The sequence below is a fragment of the Sorex araneus genome, chromosome 2 (assembly GCF_027595985.1).
Source record: "Sorex araneus isolate mSorAra2 chromosome 2, mSorAra2.pri, whole genome shotgun sequence".
NCBI lineage: Eukaryota > Metazoa > Chordata > Mammalia > Eulipotyphla > Soricidae > Sorex > Sorex araneus.
The window spans coordinates 296498587-296521124 of record NC_073303.1 but is presented as its reverse complement, the minus strand read 5'-3'; the positions used below and the strand labels follow the sequence as shown (position 1 = coordinate 296521124).

Genomic DNA, 22538 nt, shown 5'->3' with positions numbered 1-22538 from the left:
GAGGCTGCTTCCTATGTAGAGATGTCACTATCCAAATCTATTTAAATAAGATAATCTTACTATATTTTTGTAGAAAATCAGCACAAACAAAATATAAATATGGTTATTTTGACATTCAGAAAGCACATGTATGTTGTGAACGGGTTTTTTTTATAAGAGGTGTTGTATTTTGGAAAAAATTAAAAGACAACTTGTGAGTTTTATTCATTTATTTATTTTTGCTTTTTGGGTCACACCCAGCGATGCTCAGGGGTTACTCCTGGCTTTGCACTCAGAAATTACTCCTGGCAGTGCTTGGGGGACCATATGGGATGCTGGGGATCGAACCCGGGTCGGCCGCGTGCAAGGCAAACGCCCTACCCGCTGTGCTATCGCTCCGGCCCCAACTTGTGAGTTTTAAAGATGTAGAGACAGGGGCTGGATCAATAGCACAGAGGGTAGGGCATTTGCCTTGTATGCAGCCAACCCAGAATCAATTCCCAGCATCCCATATGGTCCCCCGAGCACCACCAGGAGTAATTCCTGAGTGCATGATCCAGGAGTAATCCCTGTGCATTGCCAGCTGTGACCCAAAAATTTAAAAAATTAAAAAATTAAAAATAAAGATGTAGAGACAAAGGTAACTAAAAAGACCTATTTAATACTTCAATATGAAGAAAACGTTCAGTTTTTTCCTTCCTTCCTTCCTTCCTTCCTTCCTTCCTTCCTTCCTTCCTTCCTACCCTCCTGTTCCTCATAAATCTATTTTATATACCACACCAACCATCACTTAGGTAGTTTATCAAATAGGATAAAGACATGAGCACTTAAGGGATAGTAAAGAAATGATAGGAAAATGCTTTAAGTTTGTGTGAAACACAGTGATAACAAAAGAAGATAGGAATGATTGTTACAAAGAGTTTTATCCTTGAGAGCCTTAGTTGATCTCGCTTTCTGTAGCTCACTACTCACAATAACACCTACCGGACAAAACCAGGAGGGAGAAAAGTATCATAAGATTTAAGTCTTTTTAATAACTTTTGTTTTTGTTTTGGGACCCAGTGGTGCTCAGGGCTGACTCCTGGCTCTGTGTTCAGGGATCACTCCCAGCAGTCCACATGAAACCTCATCAGTGTTGTAAATCATAGTGACTAAGATAAATTTTTTAAAAATATTTTATGAGGCCAGAGAGATAGTACAGTAGGTAAGCACTCCCCTTGCATGTGGCCTGACTGGACTTCGTTCCCTGCCAACCCATACGGTTCCTAGGGCACTGCCAGGAGTGATTCCTGAGTGCAGAGCCAGAAGTAACCCCTGAGCATCACCAGGTGTGGCCTAAAAACCATATATATGTATATATATATATATACACACACATACATATATACACATATACATATACATATTATATGTGTATATGTATAGCTATGTGTATGTGTATATATGTATGTGTATATATATACATATGTGTATATATATGCATATATATATACATTTTTAAAATCTAAGTACAGACCTGGAATATGGCTCAGTGGTCCATCTATGCTGTCCATCTATGCTCTGGTTTGATCTGGCACTAAAAAAAAAAAAAAAAAAAGAGTAAATAAAGACCTTTACATCCTTTTCATCTCTCAGTCTCCAAGTTTTCTAATGTTTATCATGTTTAACTTTTTTGTATTCTCCTTTTACTAGGGGGGTGACAGGGGAGCAGGGGAGCACATTTCCAATCTAAAACAGTATATATTAGTGTCTCAATAAATTAAAGTCTCAGGGCTGGAACGATAGCACAGCAGGTAGGGATTTGCCTTGCATGAGGCCAACCCGGGTTTGATTCCCAGCATCCCATATGGCTCCCTGAGCACTTCCAGGAGTAATTCCTGTGTGTAGAGCCAGGAGTAACCCCTGAGCATCGCCAGGTGTGACCCCAGAAGAAAAAAAATTTAAAGTTTCAAGGGAACTTACCTAAGGATCTCAATTTTCAAATAAAAAGGAAAATACTTATATTTCTTTCTTCCTTTTTTCTGTTTTTGTTTTGATTTGTTTTGTTGTTGTTGGGGGCTGTACCCTGCAGTGCTGTGTGGGTAGGAGGGGGAGGGGTAGCTCCCAGCTTGGTGCTCAGGGGTTGCTCAGCTCCAGAAGGTGGGGTGGGAGAGAAATGTAGAGCTGGGGGAATCCATGCATTCCTGCCCACTGAGCTATCTCCCTAGCCCCTTATTTATATTTCCATTCCAAATCGTATACTTCTTGGAGGCCAGGGAGCTAGCTCCAAGGGCTAGACAGCATGCTTGGTATACACAGAACCAAAGTAAATCCCCAGGCCCTGACTGGCTTCCCTGACTCTGCGAGTATAGCCCTGGTGGCCCCCAGCACCCCTGTGGAGGGCCTCCCCATGCCAATAAAAAGAAATATACTGTTCTCTCCCTGGATATATTTATCAGCTTGTCTGGGTAATGGATACCTTTGGTAAGGAAAAACAGCAGACATGGCCCCCAGCGTCACTTAAAATGATTAAAGTTATTATTTTTTACCTTTAGTCTCACTTTTGCTGTAGTTGCAGAGAATGGCTTGGAACATGCAAAATATGCTAAGCATGAAGCATAGCCCGTACCTGAAGAGTTGGCAGTTGAAAGGCACAAAGAGGTACAATGGATTTAAAAGCCTCTTGAAGAATAGCCTTTTGCCTCATGGATGCCAGGCAAGACAGTATGTGGCAGGAAAAGAGTTGAGGAAACTGCTTTAAAAACCTATTAACTAGGGCTATGAAAAAGCAGGGAACAATTGGGGAAAGAGGGAGGTGCTCACTGTTTTAAAAGGCTTTTAAATGTGACCATATTTTTGTTGGCTTTTTGCCTGCAGCATGAAATGAGGATGGCACGCTGAATGGCTAGCTAGCTGCTGAAGGTGGAATGAATGGAAGGCTAGGCTAGAAAGTCAAGGCTAGGTTTTAAGAAGCCACTCTGGACTGTGTACAGCTGTGCCAACGACTCTCAGCCACAATTTCGTGAAGGAAACGCAATTTTCAGTCAGGCTGTTCAATCACCCTTTCGTTCTTGGGTTTTCTTCTCGATCCTGCAACCATTTGCCTCTGCAGCCTTCGCTGCAGATATTAAAGGGTTAATGAATTAGCCAGCCAACAGGCAGCAATGGAGAAAAGCCACAGAACTTAGAATTGAACAGCTGACAGCAGATTCTGCAGGTGCGAGATGGGAGTCAGCACGGCATTTTCTGTGGAGCACAATTTTCCCTGTCTGGGCTCTGGTCTGATTTTCTGGCCCCTAAAGAACACGCTGAGTTACAAGAGAAAGAATTCCTGCGAATCTTGCTCTGTGAGCCTAGGAGAACTAGCCTTCTTTAGAAAAGAAGCAATATCCTTTGTTGGGACAGATAATAAATACTACATGTTGGCAGTGGCCTGGTAAGATTTGGAGTTTCATGTTGGGAAAGAAAAGTATTCTAGCTGCCGTCCTACTTCTACAATGATGGATTAAACTGCAGAGGCAATGGTTCAGCCTTCTGCAATTGAATGACAAGGAGCAAGCACATCGTGTGTGTGTGTGTGTGTGTGTGTGTGTGTGTGTGTGCGCGCGCGCGCGTGTGTGTGAGCGCACGCTCATGCACACGTCTGTATGTCTGTGTGTGTGTTTGTGTCTATGTCTGTGTGTATCTGTGTGTGTCTATGTGTCTGTGTGTGTCTGTCGTTCTGTCTATGTGAAAGCAAGAGAGAACCTGTATTGGTATTGACTGCATGAACACCAAAGCAAATAAAGGTCATAACAGAATAGCAGAAAGGAGGAAATGGACTGTATTAAAGTACAAACTTCCAATTTACTAATCATTCTACATGCTAGTTAAGGGCATCCAAGATAACCTCCACATATGGCAGTTCTTTCATATCATTTTGGCTTATAGTGGTAAGAAAAAAAAAAACATTGGAGCCACAGTGATAGTAGAGCAGGTAGGACCCTTGCCTTGCATGCAGCCGACCTGGGTACAATCCCCATCATCCAGTATAGTCCCCTGAGCACTACCAAAGATAATTCCTGGGTGCAGAGCCAAGAGCAACCCCTGAGCAGTGCTAGGTGTGGACCAAAAACAAACAAACCAATAACAAAAAGTTAATTATATAACAGTTTAAAAGCATTTGCTATGATCATTTGGCTAGCAAAACATCCCAACCGGTCCTTCAGCATTGTCTATAAAAGTGATAATGGCTGAGTGGATCAATGGGAAAACTAACTTTATGTTTCTTTGTGCTGGTGGATACGCTCTACATAACCAGACCCTTTGGGCTAAATTCTGTTGTGAGTATATATTTGGAATAAGATCGAAAAACTCAAAAACTTTTTTCTAGTTACACTCCAAGACAGACAAATAAAAACCTCCAGTTTTCACCAGTCCAAAGGGGGAGCTAGAACTGCTGACTAAATCCCATTTGGGGTCTTCTCTCTCTCTAAAAGCTACTGTAATCCCTAAAATCCTATACCTCCAATTTCTCTTTCTAAACTGAAAGATCTTATGATTAAACAACAAAAGATCAGCTACTTGAAGGAACATTGACCATAGAGTTGTTTGGCTTAGCTCTAAAAAAAATTTCTCCCAAATCCAAAAATATCTCCCAGACTTCCTAATATCCTGCCACTCGCAATGGGGACATTTAGAGGATGTCCTTTAGTGACAGTTCTGTTACAAAAGGCTATACAATTCAGTATGATAAAATTTTAAAATCTATCTACTACAACTAGACTCCCCCACTTCCTGTTATTGTTTCCTGGGTGGCCCGGAATCACTCTCACACTCGCCTGTAGCGCTCACCCAAGGGTGCTCATCTAGTTATGGTGATCACGCTCCATTCCAAAACAAACCAGTGACACAGAACACACTTTGTTGTGTTATTACTTGCACATCAGTCCCAGTGGGTTGCACTCTTTATTTGCGGGGACCACACACACTTAGTTCTATTGTCCTAGAGATTAAACACTGTTTTGGCACCAGGGGTCCCAGACAGCGGAGCTGTTAAGACAAAATTGAACTTAAGTGGGTAGTATGGGAAAATCAAACTCTCAGCCTCACTATTGCAAGGCAGACACTGTTGACATTGGGACTTTCATGGATCTCTACAAACATATATATATATATATATGTATATATATACATATATATGTACATATATACATAGATATGTATAAACACAGACACACACATATATGTATATATATATATATGGCTGGAGCAATAGCACAGCAGGTAGGGCATTTGCCTTGCATGCAGCCAACCTGGGTTTGAGTCCTCCATCCCTCTTGGAGAGCCAGGCAAGCTACCAAGAGTATCCCACCCGCATGGCAGAGCCTGGCAAGCTCCCCGTGGCATATTCGATATGCCAAAAACAGTAACAAGTCCAACAATGGAGACGTTACTGGTTCCCGCTCGAGCAAATCATTGAGCAGTGGGATGACAGTGACACAGTGATACAGTGATATATAGTTGTTGTTGATGGGAGGCCAAACCAGTGGTCTTCTGGTGCTACTCCTGATACAGTGCTTAGGACCACTCGAGGAGGTATTTAGGGCACCATATGATCCCCTAATGTAAAGCGTGTGTTTCGGCTTCCTAAGCCATATCCAACCTAACACATTGTGTTCATATGTCCTCTATACAGGATAATGCATCCATTTATGAATCATTTGTTTCAGGTTTTGGGGGGGCTTTGGGGGGAGTGGGTGACCACATCCATCAGTGATCTGGGGCTGTTCCTGGCTGACTGCTTGAGAGTGACCCCTGGCTGTGTTTAGGGGACCATAAATCATTTCAATTGGAATCAGCCACATGCAGGGGCGACACTCTAGGCCCTATACTATCTCTCCAGCTCCTGTTTCAGGAAAAGTGGAAGAAGAATGGGGGGTAAGCCTGGGATACCACATAGGGAAGATCAGCCTGGGTTAAGATGCTCAGTGAAGGAAGAAGAGGGCAGTGAGTATAAGCAGGGAGAGGTGAGAGCCTCTTCCCCATCACAAAAGATGAAAGAACACACTGAGAGCAAGTGTGGCTCCTTTGGAGAGTTGTTCCAATGAGCTCTGACTTCTAGCAAATAATTTTTCACATGTAAGATGGACACTAACATACTGTTATTCCTAACAAGAAGGCAATGTCAAATAATCAGGGAGGGATATTTATAGACAAATGCATATTTGTATTTATAAAATAAAGTCTGGAATAGTATATATTCCCTTATAAACCACCACTCTATTGGAACTTATTTCCATCCCAATTTTTGAAGTTTTCCAATATTTTGAAGTTTCAATTTCAATTTTCCAAATTAGTACAATCATTTTTGAAGGTCCCTTTGATATCTAATGCCATGGGGACCGGAGAGATAGTACAGCAGGTAGAGTGTTTGTCTTGCACGTGGCCAGCTCGGTTCAATCCTCAGCATTCATATGATCCCCCATGCCAGCCAGGAATGATTCCTGAGAGCAGAGCCAAAAGTAAGCCCCGAGCACTGCCAGATGTGAGATGTGACCTCCCCCCCCCAAAAAAAAAACCCAAACAAATCTAATATCAGAGAAGTACTTGATCTGTTATTCTGTTCTGAACATCTTTAAAATTGATGACTTTGAGGAGTTGAATTCACTCTTAAGAAGAAAGCTTTGTCCACATTTGGAGGGGACAGAGGTGTTGTGGCATACTTTTATTTCCCTCCCCCCCCCTTTCCTAGATGTTCAAATACATCATTTTTCCTCAAGATCAAGAAACATGGCACTGAGGGTCAAAGCAGTCAGGCGTTTACCTTATTCTATCCCCAGCACTACATGTCATCCCCTGAGTGTTGACAGGACCAGCATTGCAGAGAGGAGTAGACTCTGGGCACTGCTGGGTGTGCCCCAAGAAACAAACAAAAAAAGAAAAGTGGCATTGAGAAATACCAAATAAATCTACTTTAATGGACCCAAACAGTACACCATTACTTTAATGATATTTTTCTTTGTTTGTAAGGAGTTTGGGTCACACCTGGTTATGCTCAGGGGTTACTCCTGACTCTACAGTTCAAGTGCTATATGGAATGCCAGGGATTGAATTCAGGTCAGCTGCATGCAAGGCAAATGCTCACTCTGGTCCCAGGACTCATTTCTTTGTTTTGCTTTGCTTTGCTTTTCTTCTCCTGTTTCAGGACCTAGTGATGTTTAGGGCTTATTCCTGATTTTGTACTTCAGGATCATGTCTGAAAGGGGTGAGGGGACCATATGCTGTGCTGGATATTGAACCCAGGTCTGTTGTGTGCAAGGCAAGTGCCTTACCCACTGTACACTGTACTGTCTCTCTGGCCCTTAAGACTCATTTCTTCTTCTTCTTCTTCTTCTTCTTCTTCTTCTTCTTCTTCTTCTTCTTCTTCTTCTTCTTCTTCTTCTTCTTCTTCTTCTTCTTCTTCTTCTTCTTCTTTTTTTTTCTTCTTCTTCTTTTTAATGTAAGAGTACTGCTACTTATTCAGCCATTGATTAAGCTTATTGAACTGGGCATGAACTCCACAAGACTCATTTCTTTTTTTTTTTTTGGTCACACCCAGCAATGCACAGGGGTTACTCCTGGCTCTGCACTCAGGAATTACTCCTGGCGGTGCTCAGGGGACCATATGGGATGCTGGGAATCGAACCTGGGTCGGCCGCGTGCAAGGCAAACGCCCTACCCGCTGTGCTATCACTCCAGCCCCAAGACTCATTTCTTATAGTGGATCACTTTTTTTAGGAATTACTAATACTCAGAAAGCCCAAATTTTCACTAGTCCTTAACACCCCATTTGGTTATTAACATATTTTTTGGTGTTCTGGTGTTCTCTCTCTCTCCCTCTCCCTCTCCCTCACTCTCTCTCTTCTCTCTCTCCTCTCTCTCTCTCTCTCACACACACACATACACACACACACACACACGCACACACACACACACAGATTCTTTGCCCATACCAGTCAAATTTTTCTTTCTTTAGTCATTTTGTTTCTGTTTTTATCTTTTTTTTTTTTTGAGACATGTTTTCTAGCTTTAGATCATGATTTAAATCATTAGGCTTGTGACTTTTTTTGTCATGGTGGCCTCTCACTCATAAAATTTTCTTCCTCCACAAGAGTATTTTCAAACATCCATAACTGCTGCCCAAATCTTCACTTCATTTGAGTCTACCTTGTGCACGTTAAATCAAATGTGTTCAAGACTATGATTTCCTACATCTATTATCATTCAGTATTTTCTGAGTCTCTTTTATAATGCCTTTCACTTGTATTGTGGAAACTTTAGCTATCAGTGGTATAGCCTGAACTGTACATGGGACAGTGATAATGACCTTCTGACCCTACAGATCTTCCTGGCTGTGGGTAGAATTGATAGCACTTTTTCAATTTCTCCCTTGTCTTTGCATGAACATACTGGAATTACAACCTCTGACAAAGGTAACATCCCTTTGTAATGGAAACAAAAGGAGTGTGTAATGAATTGGTTAAGATTACATTGCATGTTTAGATGATGAAATCCTACGGCAGCTCAATTCCTTTATTTTCTCTAGCTTGGCCCGGTCTTTCAATAAGACATTATTGACTGGCATCTTCCCCAGAACAGGTGCTGTGGAATATAGCCTTGCTGCTTAGACTGAAAAACAACTATGGTGTAGGTCCAAAGGAATCAGATAGGAGGCCATAATGCACAGCATCCTAATGTGGGCACAGGACAGGATCCATATCCAGGTGGCACTAAAGAGAATGAAGGGTCCTTGGATTCTTATGATGTATAAGCCCTTTTTAAAACAACTTAATAGCACTGCAGTACATGAGTGATAGTGGCATATGCCATTGCTCTGCAAAATTTTAAACTGAAAGGAGATGAGAAAGGAAAGGAAGACAATTTGTTTTATAATTTTTCCTTATGGAAGCTAGAAGTGAGGATCCTAGTTTCAATCCCTGGCACCCTCCCCCCCCAAAACAAATTTCTATTTTATCACTATAGATGTAATAAATTATAAAAGGAATGTTTAATCTCTATGAATATAAAACTATTGATGCTGTAATTGTGTGGTATTAACAGACTATCACAAAAACACATTGGTTGCTTGAAAAGCAAATCGTTGGCTTCTTTCTCCATTTCCTCTCATTCTACTTGTACTGTTTTGTCTTTACGCTTTTAAAAAAATAATTTGAAATCTTTGCTTTTCCAAATCATTAAATACCAATATTGGCTGTCAGAAATATTTTAAATGTCTGCTTTCAAAAAAATGATCAGAGCACTTATTCGTCTTTTAGGGAAAAAAATGATTATATTCATCTCCATTATTTTTGCCAAAGACTGTAACACTAATTTTACTCTTTCTAAAATTAAAATAGCAAACAGTTTATATAAGGTGTTGATAATTACCTATATTATTGTACTGCTGTGACAGATGTGGCAAAAAAAAAGCCTAAAATGCCTAAAGCTGTGCACTCCATGACATCTAGTTTACACTCAGACATGAAGGCTAACAGATGTTCTGAACTGTCACTTTGCCTAAATGTTTTTAAAGTCTAAGGGACCTGCTTTATAATTCACCAGGGTCTGGTTTGGCTTCACAGAGGTCCTCAGAATCCCCATCTGTGACAATTACTGTTAAAGACATTGATAAATCAACCCTTGTGTCTTTCCTCTTCTTTAACAAACACGCACCCGAGTACATAAGGATCATAGCCTGTAAGAGCCCTTTTTAAAACAGATCCTAGTTGTGAAACTGTGTCTTAAATACCGATAGAAATGGGCTGCTAGAATTCACGAAGGTTCGCTTTCAGTTGAGGCTTGGAAAGAGCTAGGAAATCACCCCATTTTTTTCCCTTGGCTAAATTGCATGTACCTTGGGAGTCAAATACTAACAATGTCCAATAATTGCTATATATGTTTTTGAGTGATTAAACTATCTTATAATTTTTAGTCAGTATCTTAATAACTCTACCCATGGCAATCACTATTAATTATGCAGCGTGTTTGGATAATGGGAGAACAAAACAAATGGTATCCACCAGGCTTGCTACACTCTTCTCCAACGTGACACCCTAATACTTCCCTTCCAAACATACCTTCAGATCCTTCATGCAGAATGACTGCCCCATGCAAAGGCCATCAATGCCTTATTTGCTGTTGCTCTTAATTTTAACAAGCTGAATTCCTGTCGTACACTTGCTTAATAGTTTAAACATTCTGTTAACAATCAGGTGTTTGGCCTATCCTGTTTCTCCTTCATTCTGTATAGAAATATAACTCCAAATAGTACATCTTTCTCGGTTTGTTTCTAAATTAGTCCCCACACTTAATTATGAGGATGAGAGGGATGCCTTATTCCTCTTTGTTATAGGCTAAGCTCTCAGTAATCCCAAACAAAAGAGCCAGTTCTGGAAGATATAGGATTTGCTAGCAGGATTATGGTCTCATAGATAATGATGTGCAGTCAGCAGAAGCGAAGCTTTATTTTAATTCAAATAAGCTAGTAAACAAACCACTGACAAGTCTGCTGGTGAGAGTAACTGGCTGCTGTTGCCACATTGGCAGCTAAATTATAGAAAATCTATTATACCCTGTTCACCATATGTTTAATTTAATACAAGATACAAATTAAACTATCCACAGTGCCCATTAAAACAACAATCCTTTTTTTTATATTTGAATATCTTAAAATAATTTCCACTGACCTTTTAAAGGGTAGTTTTGATACAGGTGATTAGCTGATGGGGGAAAGGTAGTTAATAGAAGGCAAAAAGGAAAAAGGTAATTGCCTTTCTGAGAAAATAAAAATATAAATGTTCTGTGGTTTGCAGTTGTTAATGAGGTTAATTAGCAGTCATATGTTCTGTTATTACTGAATTTCCCTCCCACCTTTTTGGTTTCTAAAGCTGGAGTATTAAATGCAATAACAAACTTTGACCTGTGTGAGTCTATCCTCATCAAATTATTCCCTGGGCCATTCCCTTGGTCATCTTTAACCTGATGCCAGTTGAGAAAAAAAAATTTTTGGTGGGGTCAGAGTGACAGTACAGCGGGTAGGGCATTTCCCTTGTACAAAGCTAATCCGGCATCTCAGATGGTTCCACCATGCACCGCCAGGAGTAATTCCTGAATGCAGAGCCAAGAGTAACCCCTGAGCATTGTCAGGTGTGTAACCAAAAAAAGCCAAAAAAAATTTAAAAGAATAGTTTTTTAAAAATTTGGTTCACTTTGATATGACACTGTAAAAAGAGTTTATCTGAGCCCCTCAAGTAAAGCTCTTTATAGCCAACCAATCCTAAGAAGAAGCTAAAAGAAAAGACTGCCAGAGAAGCTAGAGAAGAAAAAGACAAGATTTGGGGGCCAGAAAGATAGTACAATGCTTGCTTTGTAGACCACCAGCCCAGGTTTGATCCCGGCATCCCACATGGTTTCTCAAACAACGCCAGAAGTGATGCCTGAGCACAGAGCCAGGAGAAAGCCCTGAACACAGCCAGTTGTGGCTCCAAAACAAAAGAAAAAAGAAAAAGACAAGATCACACATTGCTCAAAATGTCTTCGTATGTTTTCAACAGTCACTAACCAATATTATTTGTTTGAGTCCATTTGCACTCTGTCTACCAGGCTAAGCTCAAGAATTACATAGCTAGATTCAAAACTCAGATCAACTAGTCCCAGCTGTGGAACCACAGATATTTGTCCCAACTAAATCTTCCTCCTTTTTGTTTGTTGTTGTTGGGTGGTGGTGGTGATGGTTTGGGGACTATACAGAGTACTATTCAGGGGTTGCTTCTGGTTCTGTGCAACAAGGATCACTCCCAGTGGGCTTGGGGAACCATATTGGGTATGAGGGATCAAACCTGGACAGGCTACGTGCAAGGCAAGAGCCTTCCTTACCTGTTGTACTATTTCTCTGGTCTCATTAAATCTGTCTTTACTCTGTTGCTGTTGTTTATTGTTTTGTTTTGGGGGTTGGGTTTTTTGTTTTGTTTTGTTTGGGGGGCTACACCAGCAGTGCTCAGGACTTACTCCTGGCTTTGCAATCATGAATCACTCCTGGTGGTAATTGAGGAGCCACATAAGATGTCAAAGATCAAATCCAGGTTGGCTACATACAAGGCAAGTACCTTACCTGCTATTGCTCCTGCCCTGTTGTTGTTTTTAAGAGGGGGATAATAATGCAATTTTTGTAAGCTTATTATGAGAACTAAATAATATAATGAGAATTATTGGTACATAATAGATGCTCATGAAGGTAGTTCATTTACTCTTCTTACTTCAATCAAAAACATATATATGTGTATATATATGTATATATATGTATAGAGAGAGAGAGTTTCTCAAAAGTGAAGAGAATGTGTTAGGAGGAAGAATTGGATTTCTGTTGTAAATAGAAATTCTTTTTGGATTATTAACTCCTTTCCATAGATAAAACACCAAATAGATGCTCCTTTTTCTCCCAAATGCCCTACATTTATTCCCTTTAAGAATGTAACAGAACCACCCAAACTAGGTGCCTGTCCTTGGCTTCTGAAAGAGTCCTCTGCATACTTTGGGATGCATTTCCAAACTTTGATGTGCATACAGCATACACTAAATCCTCCAAATGTGCTCATGGGATCACACTAAATGAGCTTTTTGGTCAAAACACAGCACACACCCCCAAATCCACCTGTGTGCTGATGGTTACAATAATGAATAAGGTAAACATTTAGAGAATGCCTTGAGTGTCGATTGTTCTTGAAATCCAACAAATAGTAATATTTTCTCCAAAACACATGTAAGGGGGTCGTAAGCAATAGAACAGTGGAAAATACTTGCCTTGCATGTATCCCACCCGGGTTTGTTCACAAGCACCCAGCATAGTCCCCGGAGCATCTCAGGAGTGATCCCTGAGCACAGAGCCAGGTGTAACACTGGGCACTGCCTGGGTGTGGCCCCCCCAATAAAACAAACAAATAAAAAAGGTGTATGCAGGAGGCCCAGTTTGACTTGGCAGCACAACGCTCCCGGAGCACCACTAGAAGAGACCTCCTGAGCACTGAGGTGGCACTAAACCCTGAGCCCCGCTCCGTGTGGCCCACAGAGAACAGAGCACAGGTTAGCTGCTATAAGAGCCGCTATGCTGCTTGGTACTTGCTGATGAGCGCGTGCCAGGAGGGCACAATACAAATATTCCATCCACTTCCCAAGCCTGCATGCAGATGTTGAGAGACTAAAAACATCTGCACGTATTCAAACTCTTAAATACTGATAACAATTTAACAACTAAATAAAACGGCCACCAAAAAAAAAAGTGGTCTGGTTGAAATGATTCACGGGCTTAAATTAATACTGTTAAGACCACAAAATATGGATAGTTGTGCGTATAATTTCATTGTGCATAGAATAAGCGAACGGGGTGGACGTTTCCTTTGGTGCACGCTCCCCAGAGGCCCTCTTGCAAGGCTATCCAACTTTTCCTCTTGGCTTAGAAGCACGCACCCTTCCCGAATCTGATGGAGCGAGAGGAGGCTGAACCCGAGACGGAGCGCACCTGCGACGTCCAGAAATTGGAGGGTGCTGGGAACTTGGCCACTAAGAAAGCAGCTTGCTCAGGAATCTGCCCTCCCCCTCCCCCACCCCGGGTTTTGGAGTCGCCTCGGCCTGGGCCCCCCTCCTCTCTGCCCTGGGCTCCCCGGCTTTCCCTCGCTGACCCTTCGGGGTGACCGGGGCTCCCAGGGCTCGCCTGACTTCGCGCCTGGGCCCGCATCAGCGCTCCTGCCCCGCGTGCTCGGCCTCTACGGGGAGCGAGCGGCTGGGAGAACCGTGCTGGGGCCCCCCGCGAGCGCCGCCCGTGCCCACCCGGCCCGCTGGGGCAGTACTGCCCGAGGGGCGCGGACCCCGATAGCGCCGAGCCGCTGGGACGCACCAGGCCGAAACTGACGAGCTCTGACAATGCGTTTCCCCAGCTGCGCACACGCGCACGCGCGCCCGGCGGGGCGGGGCGGGGCGGGGGGGAAGCCACGCGAGCTGGGCAGGAAAGCGTGTCCTTCCCGGGGGTGCCCCCCGCCCCTGCTGTCTGATCGCGCTCCCTCGGGGTTTTCAAGCTGGCGCATCCCCCTCGGATCGCGGGGCGGTGGAGGCGAGAGGGGAGGGGGGGCGCGGCGGCCTGCCCACGTGAATCATTGCAACGTCCCGGGCGAGCTGATGGGAACGACGGGGTCACAGGCCCGCGTGGATGTCGCAGCCCTCGCAGCTGCGGCCCTTAGCAGCGGCCCCGAACATCGTCCTCCTCGGATCTGGCACCGTGGCGCGGCTGCTGGAGCCCGGCTTCCCGGGCAGGTGGAGGGGAGGGCGCGCGGAGCTCGCGTGCCACCTGAGCTCGCGTGCCACCCCACCCCCACCCCCGAGGCCACCCCTGGATTCCTAGAGACAGGGCCTGCGGCCGAGGTGACAGGGCTGGCCGCCTGGACGCGGAGACGGGACCCTTGCTCCCTTGCTGGCCGCGCGCGAGTTCTTTCCACGTGGGTGGAAAGAGTAGAGGTGCCAATTAGTGGGTGATTGATTGCTTAGGGGGAGGAAAGCAACAGCTTTCCCGGCAGCTGATGGCTAAGGCATGACACCGTCAGCCCTGAGAAGCTCGGGACTGGTATAGTCTGGCTCAAAAGAACTTTCAGACCCGGGTCGGGCGTATTGTTTGCTTATAGGCTGCACTCGGGTAAGAAAAGCAAGAGCCAGGGCCCCTCTTACTACCTCTTTACCACTAGTCCCATTCAGAGACTCTCTCTCTTTTTTTTTTAAATCTTTTCTCTTTCCCTCCCTCCCTCCCTCCCTCCCTCTCTTCCTCCCTCCCTCCCTCCCTCCCTTCCTTCCTTCCTTCCTTCCTTCCTTCCTTCCTTCCTTCCTTCCTTCCTTCCTTCCTTCCTTCCTTCCTTCCTTCCTCCCTCCCTCCCTCCCTCCCTCCTTCCTTCCTTCCTTCCTTCCTTCCTTCCTTCCTTCCTTCCTTCCTTCCTTCCTTCCTTCCTTCTTTCCTTCCTTCCTCCCTCCCTCCCTTCCCTCTCCTCTCCTCCTTTCCCTTTTCTTCCTCCCTCCTTCCATCTGAGCCTTGATTGCTGGATGCCATCCACTCACAGTACACCGCCTATGGCCTATGATTATGGGAATGAGAATACCCCCAACACACACACACACACACACACACACACACACACACACACACACACACACACACACACACACACACCTCCTCAGGACAAAGTGCAGAATTGGCAAACTCAGCCATGACCTCAAAGCACATCTGAACAGTGAAGTTTCCAATAAGAACCACCCATAAATGATCTTAAATCCTTCCCTGGTTTCCCCCAACTCTGTAAAAAAGCAGATTCTCTGACCTAGAATCCCTTTTGGTGTCTTTCTTCTCAAAAAAAAAAAAAAAAAAAGCTGATCAATCAACTCAGTTTCTGTACACAGATTCTCGTAAGCAGTTTTCCAGTTGCAGAACTTGCTCTTGATTCCACCACTTCCCAAAGGCCCTGTGTCACCATGACAACATTTCTTAAAGACTAACATCTCCTGTGCCAGATAGTCAATGCATTCCAATTTTAAGACAACTTTGGGGGTCTTGTCTACAAGACTTCCTGATCTCTTTTTTCTTTTCTTTCTTTCTTTTTTTTTTTTTTTTTTTTTTTTGCTTTTTGGGTCACACCCGGCGATGCACAGGGGTTACTCCTGGCTCTTCACTCAGGAATTACTACTGGCGGTGCTCAGGGGACCATATGAGATGCTGGAATTCGAACCCGGGTTGGCCGCGTGCAAGGCTGTGCTTTCGCTCCAGCCCCAAGACTTCCTGATCTCTTGCAAGAAGCAGGAATCAACAGAGAGGTTTTTAACTTTCATAGTCTGAGGGGAGAAGCCGTTGATAAGTTCCTTGACCTTTAGCCACCTTAGCCGACTAGCCTACCTTCCTAGCTTACAAATTTAGATTGTCGCCCCCAAACTCCTGTGACCCACGGTTCAGATTCTTCTTTCAATTCATAATAAAAAGAAAGATAGTTTTCCTCAGATAAGGGGGGCATCCTTCATGAGCTGTAATGTTCAGAAAACTATATAAACAAGGGAAGCAAGAGCACGTGGCCCCATGAATTCCATAGGTTGCTTTTGTGGTGCAAACTGAGGACACTCTGGACTAAACATTTCACAGCTGCCCTCTCTCATACCACCTGCAGCTAAGAGAAGTGTTTCTACTGTTACTTTTTAGTTGTGCAGAATGCCACCCCTCTTTGTCACCCATGCACAGACCCTTAGCCTGGTCTGTTACAGTTACTCATGAACTTCACCCCTCTTCTTCCCTTCTCTGACACATTCACACTAGTCTAGGCATCTTTTTTTTTTTATCTTGAGAGGACTGAGGTATATGGAAGCACCTTGATATTGTGCTGACTGCCATTCTTTTTTTGGACTGATATTCAGGTGTTCGAATAGCCATGGGAAAATGTTCTGCTTTGGTGGTGGTGGTGGTGTTCCAGATTTCCCAGGCCAGGTCCTAATCATGTGTAATAATCTCCCATGAATCCCTTATTAGATGATGACTTTCAAACACGGTGTAAATTAAGAAGTGACAACTTCTGATTGTCACCAAATCAGAAAGTTTTAGTTCAGATCAGTTTGTCCAGAAATTCATTTGAACATTTATCTTTCTTTCCTTCTGCATGGTTCATAGGAAGAAAAGGAGGACAGAGTAGAGGAGGGACCTAGACACTGAACCCAATGAAAAACTTATTTTTAAGGGCTAAAGGTTTTCCCAGACTACTGTCTAGCCATAAGTGACAACAAAGAGAGCGGGAGTCATGTGAGTGGGAACTGGAGTGATTGTACAGTGGGGCAGGGCACTTGTCTTGCATATGGCCAGCCCAGGTTTGATTCAGGAATGACCCCTGAGCCCACAGAGTAAGAAAACAAAACCAAACGAACAAAGAAGAAGTCATGAAAGTAGATTATAGTCATTCACTGGTTTTGAACCTGGAGAGCCCTGGTGGTCATGCCTAGCAGGAAGGGACACGCCCCCAGTGCCAGGGTGATAGTAGAGCATGTATGCTCACCTTGCACCTGGCTCGCCCAGGTTGGATCCCCAGCCCCCCCAAATGCTCCCCTGACAACTACCAGGAGTGGTTCCTGAGTGCAGAACCAGAGGAAACCCTGAGCTCAGTCAGGTGGATCCCCCCCACAGAAAGAAAGAAAGAAAGAAAGAAAGAAAGAAAGAAAGAAAGAAAGAAAGAAAGAAAGAAAGAAAGAAAGAAAGAAAGAAAGAAAGAAAGAAAGAAAGAAAGAAAGAAAGAAAGAAAGAAAGAAAGAAAGAAAGAAAGAAAGAAAGAAAGAGAGAAAGAAAGAAAGAAAAGAAAGAAAGAAAAGAAAGAAAGAAAGAAAGAAAGAAAGAAAGAAAGAAAGAAAGAAAGAAGGAAGGAAGGAAGGAAGGAAGGAAGGAAGGAAGGAAGGAAGGAAGGAAGGAAGGAAGGAAGAGAAAGAGAGAGAGAAGAGGACACACAACCTCCCCTCTCCCTTGTCTCCCCCCCCATTTTTCCTACAGATCTCCCATTGCCTGAAGATGCAGTTCTTCAAAGTTGGGCGCCTCCTCCTCTGTCAGGGGGAGGAAGCAGATCCCCCCACCCCACCCCCGCACCCACACACACACCTACACACACAAGCTGGAGGAAGTTGGCTGTCTGGCTGTAAGGCCCTGCCTCCGGGAAGAAGCCAGTAAGCCCCCTTGCCCTGGCAGGAACAATCCCTGAGTCAGAGCTAGCCGATGGGGAATGAACCAGAGTTCAGGGGCCGTACAATAGGTAGGCCGCATGCTTGGCGCATGGCTGAGCTGGGTTCCATCCCCGGCACCCCGTGTGATCCCCCAAGCACCATCTGGAGTGATCCTTGAGTGCAGAGCCAGGAGTAAGCCCTGAGCACGCCTGAGCCCAGAGAAGGATCCTGTGGGTGCTGGAGTCTAACCTTGAGCTTATTCCACTGCCCCTGGGTCCCAGCCTGGGTTTGCAGAAATTGGGGACCCAGCAGAGGAGGGCAAACGTGAGACAGAAACATGCCTCACCCCAGCCCCGCATGCACACCAGGGGACCGACTACCCAAAGTCCTCCATGATCTGTGGGTCCGGTCCCACAGTTGTGCATGGTTGTGGAGTGGGGGGCAGGGAGTGGGGGGTGAGGGGAATGGAGGCAGCCCCCTTCTCTCCAGTGCTCTGTCTGGCGTGGTTGTGTTTCCTCTCTCCCAATCTGCCGCCTCACCCTAAAATAGAACTGAAACTCCATTGCCTTCTCCTCCACTAAGCCTACAAACTCAGGATTTGATAAGGTTACTGCACCATTGATACAATTGATTTTTTTTTTCCTAAAGCGTCCTCCAAGAGACAGATGTTTGGGCTGATTAGGAATTGAGAAAACCTGCAGCTGCACCAAGGAATAATCTACTGGACAAATATTTTAATAAAAAAAAATATGAAGAGATCAGCCCGACCTTGCAAGGTCTTCTGCTTTAAAAAAAAAAAAAATCTTTATCAAACCTCTATTCTATGGCTTCAATAAACAGAACCCATTACCTCACGGCATCTTTTGTTGGCCCCATACAAGAGAGAACAAAATGGTTATTCAGGGGAACGCTTTCGATTTTTATTGTGGGGAGCCTGCACAAAGAGCCGTGTTATTGTATTTAAAAGAACCATCTGTAGCAGAAACAATGGCATCAAATTATCTTTGAATACCCACTGAAAAAACATAAAGCTTTTTTTTTTATTCTTCTTCTGTACGGTGGGGGGATAGAGCAGTGTTAGGATAACTGACTTTTTTGTTGTTCTCTGGATGCATTCTTCTCGCTCCCCCTCTCTCTCCCCCTCACCCTCTCTCTCCTCTCTCTCCCTCTCCCTCTCTCTCTCTTTTAAAAAATCAGCCATTTGGGGTTTTAAGCCATAAACGATTTTTCTTGTTGCAGGGGATTGCGGTGGCAAAGCTAGGCTAGGTCTTGGAGGCTGGTGTAAGGCGATGCGGGTGAAGGCAGGAGGCTGATGGAGAAACTGGGGTGAAGAAAAGCCGAAATGGATTCACGGTGCCTTGGATGGAGGACGAGAGGGGAACTGCAAGCTCCTTCAACTCGGTCTGTCCGGTGAGAAGTGATCAAGCTTGGGCTGACAAGAGGCTCAGGGAGCCCTCACGTTCTTTCGCTTTTTTACCTGCCAATCAAACTGCTACAAGACAACACCCTGATCTGGCATGGACATGTAAGTAGCTTGCAACCCAACTTTGACATTCACTGCTAGCTCACTCCTCTCCGCCTCCCCCACCCCCCACTCACTTTCTTTCCCTCTCATTCTTTTTTTTTTTCCTTTTGACCTTTAAGAGATCTGGAAACACCGTGTGTGGCAGTCTTTTAACACAGGCAGATTTAAGTCTTAAAGCGTTAACTTTGGGAATTAAATGCTAATTTTGATTTCTTTAACAAATGCAGAAATGAAGTGACATTTTCTTCTCTTCTGAGAAATTTTAGCACTAAACATAATCAGTTCCCTTGCTAGGGGGCACGGGGAGGGGGGCATTCCTATGAAAATTTAAAAAAAAAATCTGTGAGCTCCCAGAAAGCCACGCAGAAATGAGAAATTTAGGTTAATTTTTTTTGAAGAATTTTAAAAAAATATTTCAAGCATTTTACTCCTACAAAGAGCTCTCTCCCGACCCAGGGTGCATGGACTCATAGGGTACCTGTGCTGAAAATAGTACTACAATTTCACCCGGTGCCTTACTCTTCAGGGGTGGGGAGGGGTGAAAAGGGAGAAGAAGAGGACTTTGATAACTCCTCGTTTTTTTTCATGTGAGATGAACATTGACGGGGCCAGAAATCCGGGTGGGCAGGATAAGCCAGCGGTGTCACCTGAGAACAGGAATCGCAGAGAGCCTGGAGAAGCTGGAAGCTGAGGCGGGCTCCTGCGGGAAGTGGAGCCCCGGGGTGACAGGGGCTTGCTCTCTGGCGCCCTCTGATGGCAGCTGGCACCAACGTGGTACTTTTTCCATCCGGTGCCGGGAAGAGCAGCTGGGTTTTGTTGTTGCTGTTGGTGGTTTTTCCCTCCGCAGACTTAGAAACTACAGACTATTCGTGGAGCAAATTGATTGTTTTCATGCCAGAAACTTATGTATATGCCTTAAAATTATCAGTGTTTTCTCCCCCCAAACATCCCCTCCTCTCCCGAAATTTCGTTCGACTAATAGACGAGGAGCGGCTCGTGGCAAACTGACTTGACTTGCAGAGGGGTGCCCCATACCCAAGGAGTCGCTGGGGGGAAAGGGATTCCTTTCTCCACCTGAACCGCATCCTGACTCCCAAGACAGTCAAGAGGGGTAGGGAGGGGGATGGGGTGGGGAGGAATGATTTGGAAATTGCAGATTCTGACACGGGCTCATTATCATACAATTTAAAGGGGGCTCTTAGAAACCTCTGTTATTGCGACATATGCTGGTCAGGGGGCTTTCCTTCCCGCCTCCTTTTTCTTTTTTCTTTTTCTTCTTTCTTTCGTTTCTTTTTTTAAAAAAAATTTTGGTAGATAAAGGTTAATCTTGGGCTGAATGATAGAGCTATGATTGACAAGAGAAAAGGTGTGGAGGGCAGGTCGCGCTGTCTTATTTACAGCCCACTGCTTGCTGTAGAGTCTTTGTTAGGACTGGAAAGCTAATTTAGTGCTGATCAAAAGCACCACAGAGTTAAAGGACTGGTAATGACTGCTAATTTCATTTCAGCCTCATGCATCCCCAACCGCTGTAATTAAAGACACGCTATTTAAATACAGGTGAAGGGTTGGTTTTTTTTTTTTAAGTTGGGGTGGGGGTGGTGGATTACAATTTTATTTAAATTTCATCTTATACACGGGTGTTATGTAGCCCAACAGCTTTTTTTTTTTTAAGAGCTGTTCTTGTCATTTATACCTGGCTTTGCAGAATCAGCAGTGTGAAATGTGTCAGTCAATCCCGTGAAAGTCCCTGTTTAAAGGAAGGGTGGGGGGGAATAACGCAGAAGAGTAACTGTTGGGGGAGGGATTTAAGTGTTTTGGATATTTTTTCCCCCTTCAAATTAATAGAAGGACCTTGGAAATAGCAAAAAAAAAAGTATTTGAAACTTGGGGCAGGGTGAACAGGCCAAAGGGATCAGTGTCAGCTTTTTAAGTACTTCTAAAAAGATCATGTGAGCAGATGGGGAAAAAAATATTTTTAATTAAATAATTTCCCCCACACTAGAAGCGCCGTGTTGGCTCAGAAATCGTGTAATTCCTCAGCCGATAGGCGTTTCTTTATGAGAACATCAAAGGATAAAAAGCTCTAGGTTTTCGTAGTTTTAAAATTGATACACACACACACACACACACACAACCCCCCCCCAAAAAAAGAAGAAGAAGAAGAATTTAGCCTTTAATCTCTTTTTATCCACGGAGACTAAAGCTCTGTACTCGACCCCGCGAGCGGCTCTCGCCTTCCGGGGCTGGAACCCGGCTCAGATGTGAAGCGGCGCTGAGCAGCCGCGCAGGTTCGTGCCCAGCGCCCCCTGTTGGACGCAGTGGGAGCTGCGCAGCGCCAGTCCTGGCAATGGCTAGAACCTTGCTCTGGGGGTAGCTCAAACTCTTTCCCACCCTCCCAAAATAAGGAGGTGGGGTGAGGAAAGAAGTTTTTTATGTCCTGGAAAGAAAAAAACCGTTTTAATTCCGTCAAATGAATAAAAGAAGACCGTACGGTTTTAATCCAATGATTTTGTTTTATAGCAAAAGGACTGACCTATTCCTCTTACTTACCTCTCTCTCCACCCCCCTCTCCCTGTTGGATTCGGGACTCCTGCTAGAGCTTCCGCATTAATGAATCAGGTAGAGAAGCATAATGAAAAACAAAAATAATTTTTCTCTGTGGCAGTGGAGAACCAGGCAAAAGTTACTGTCCCCGTTCTGCTCGCATTTCCAAAATAAACTGCCAAGAGGCAACTGCTTGCTGGCTTGGATGCATGTGCTCCGTTTTGAGTATTAAAACTGAGTCTCTGAGCAAATAAATTACCTTGCTCCTTTTAGTTTGCTTATTCTCAGGGTGTAATAAAGAGACCAGTCACCTCTTCTTTAAATATTACCCATTCCCCTCCCCCCCAGTCATTTTTGGACCAAACTTTTCCTTTCCCAGCTAGCGGCTAAATTCCATCTACTGTTTGGGAAACAGGTGCCTGCCACTTTTTTCCCCCTTTTATCTCAGACATAGAAATTTAGGGGTGATGTGTCCAGGAGAACGTGTATTTTCTTTTGAGATGCCGCATTGTCATTGGTCAAGATTCCAAATTATCCTAGGGAAAGAAAGAAAGGTATTTTAATGCTTCCAAAAATTACCTGCATGCATAAGAAAGTACTTTGATTTTTTCTTTGGCCAGCGAGTGAGAGCAAATGGACACTATCAATTCTTTCGGAAAAACATACTATAAAAAAATGCCATCGTATCCTCTGAACTTAAAAATGGGAAGATAAGGGGTTTGCTTAGTTCTTTCAAAGCAGATTGAAACAATTCCTGTGCTCAATGAACGTAAAAACTCCA

General features: G+C 44.1%; 1 long non-coding RNA gene across 7 annotated transcripts in view; it reads left to right on the top strand.

Moving 5' to 3' along the window:
* Positions 1–22538, top strand: part of LOC129402577 (uncharacterized) — a 170251-nt gene that overhangs the window by 96652 nt on the left and 51061 nt on the right. For 3 of the 7 annotated variants that reach the window (XR_008628704.1, XR_008628703.1, XR_008628706.1), the window contains one exon: positions 18928–19213. This is a non-coding gene — a long non-coding RNA (uncharacterized LOC129402577). Of the gene's footprint in view, positions 1–18449; positions 18465–18615; positions 19214–22538 lie in introns of those variants that run through there. The other 4 variants (XR_008628708.1, XR_008628707.1, XR_008628705.1 and 1 more) reach the window with 3 other exon arrangements.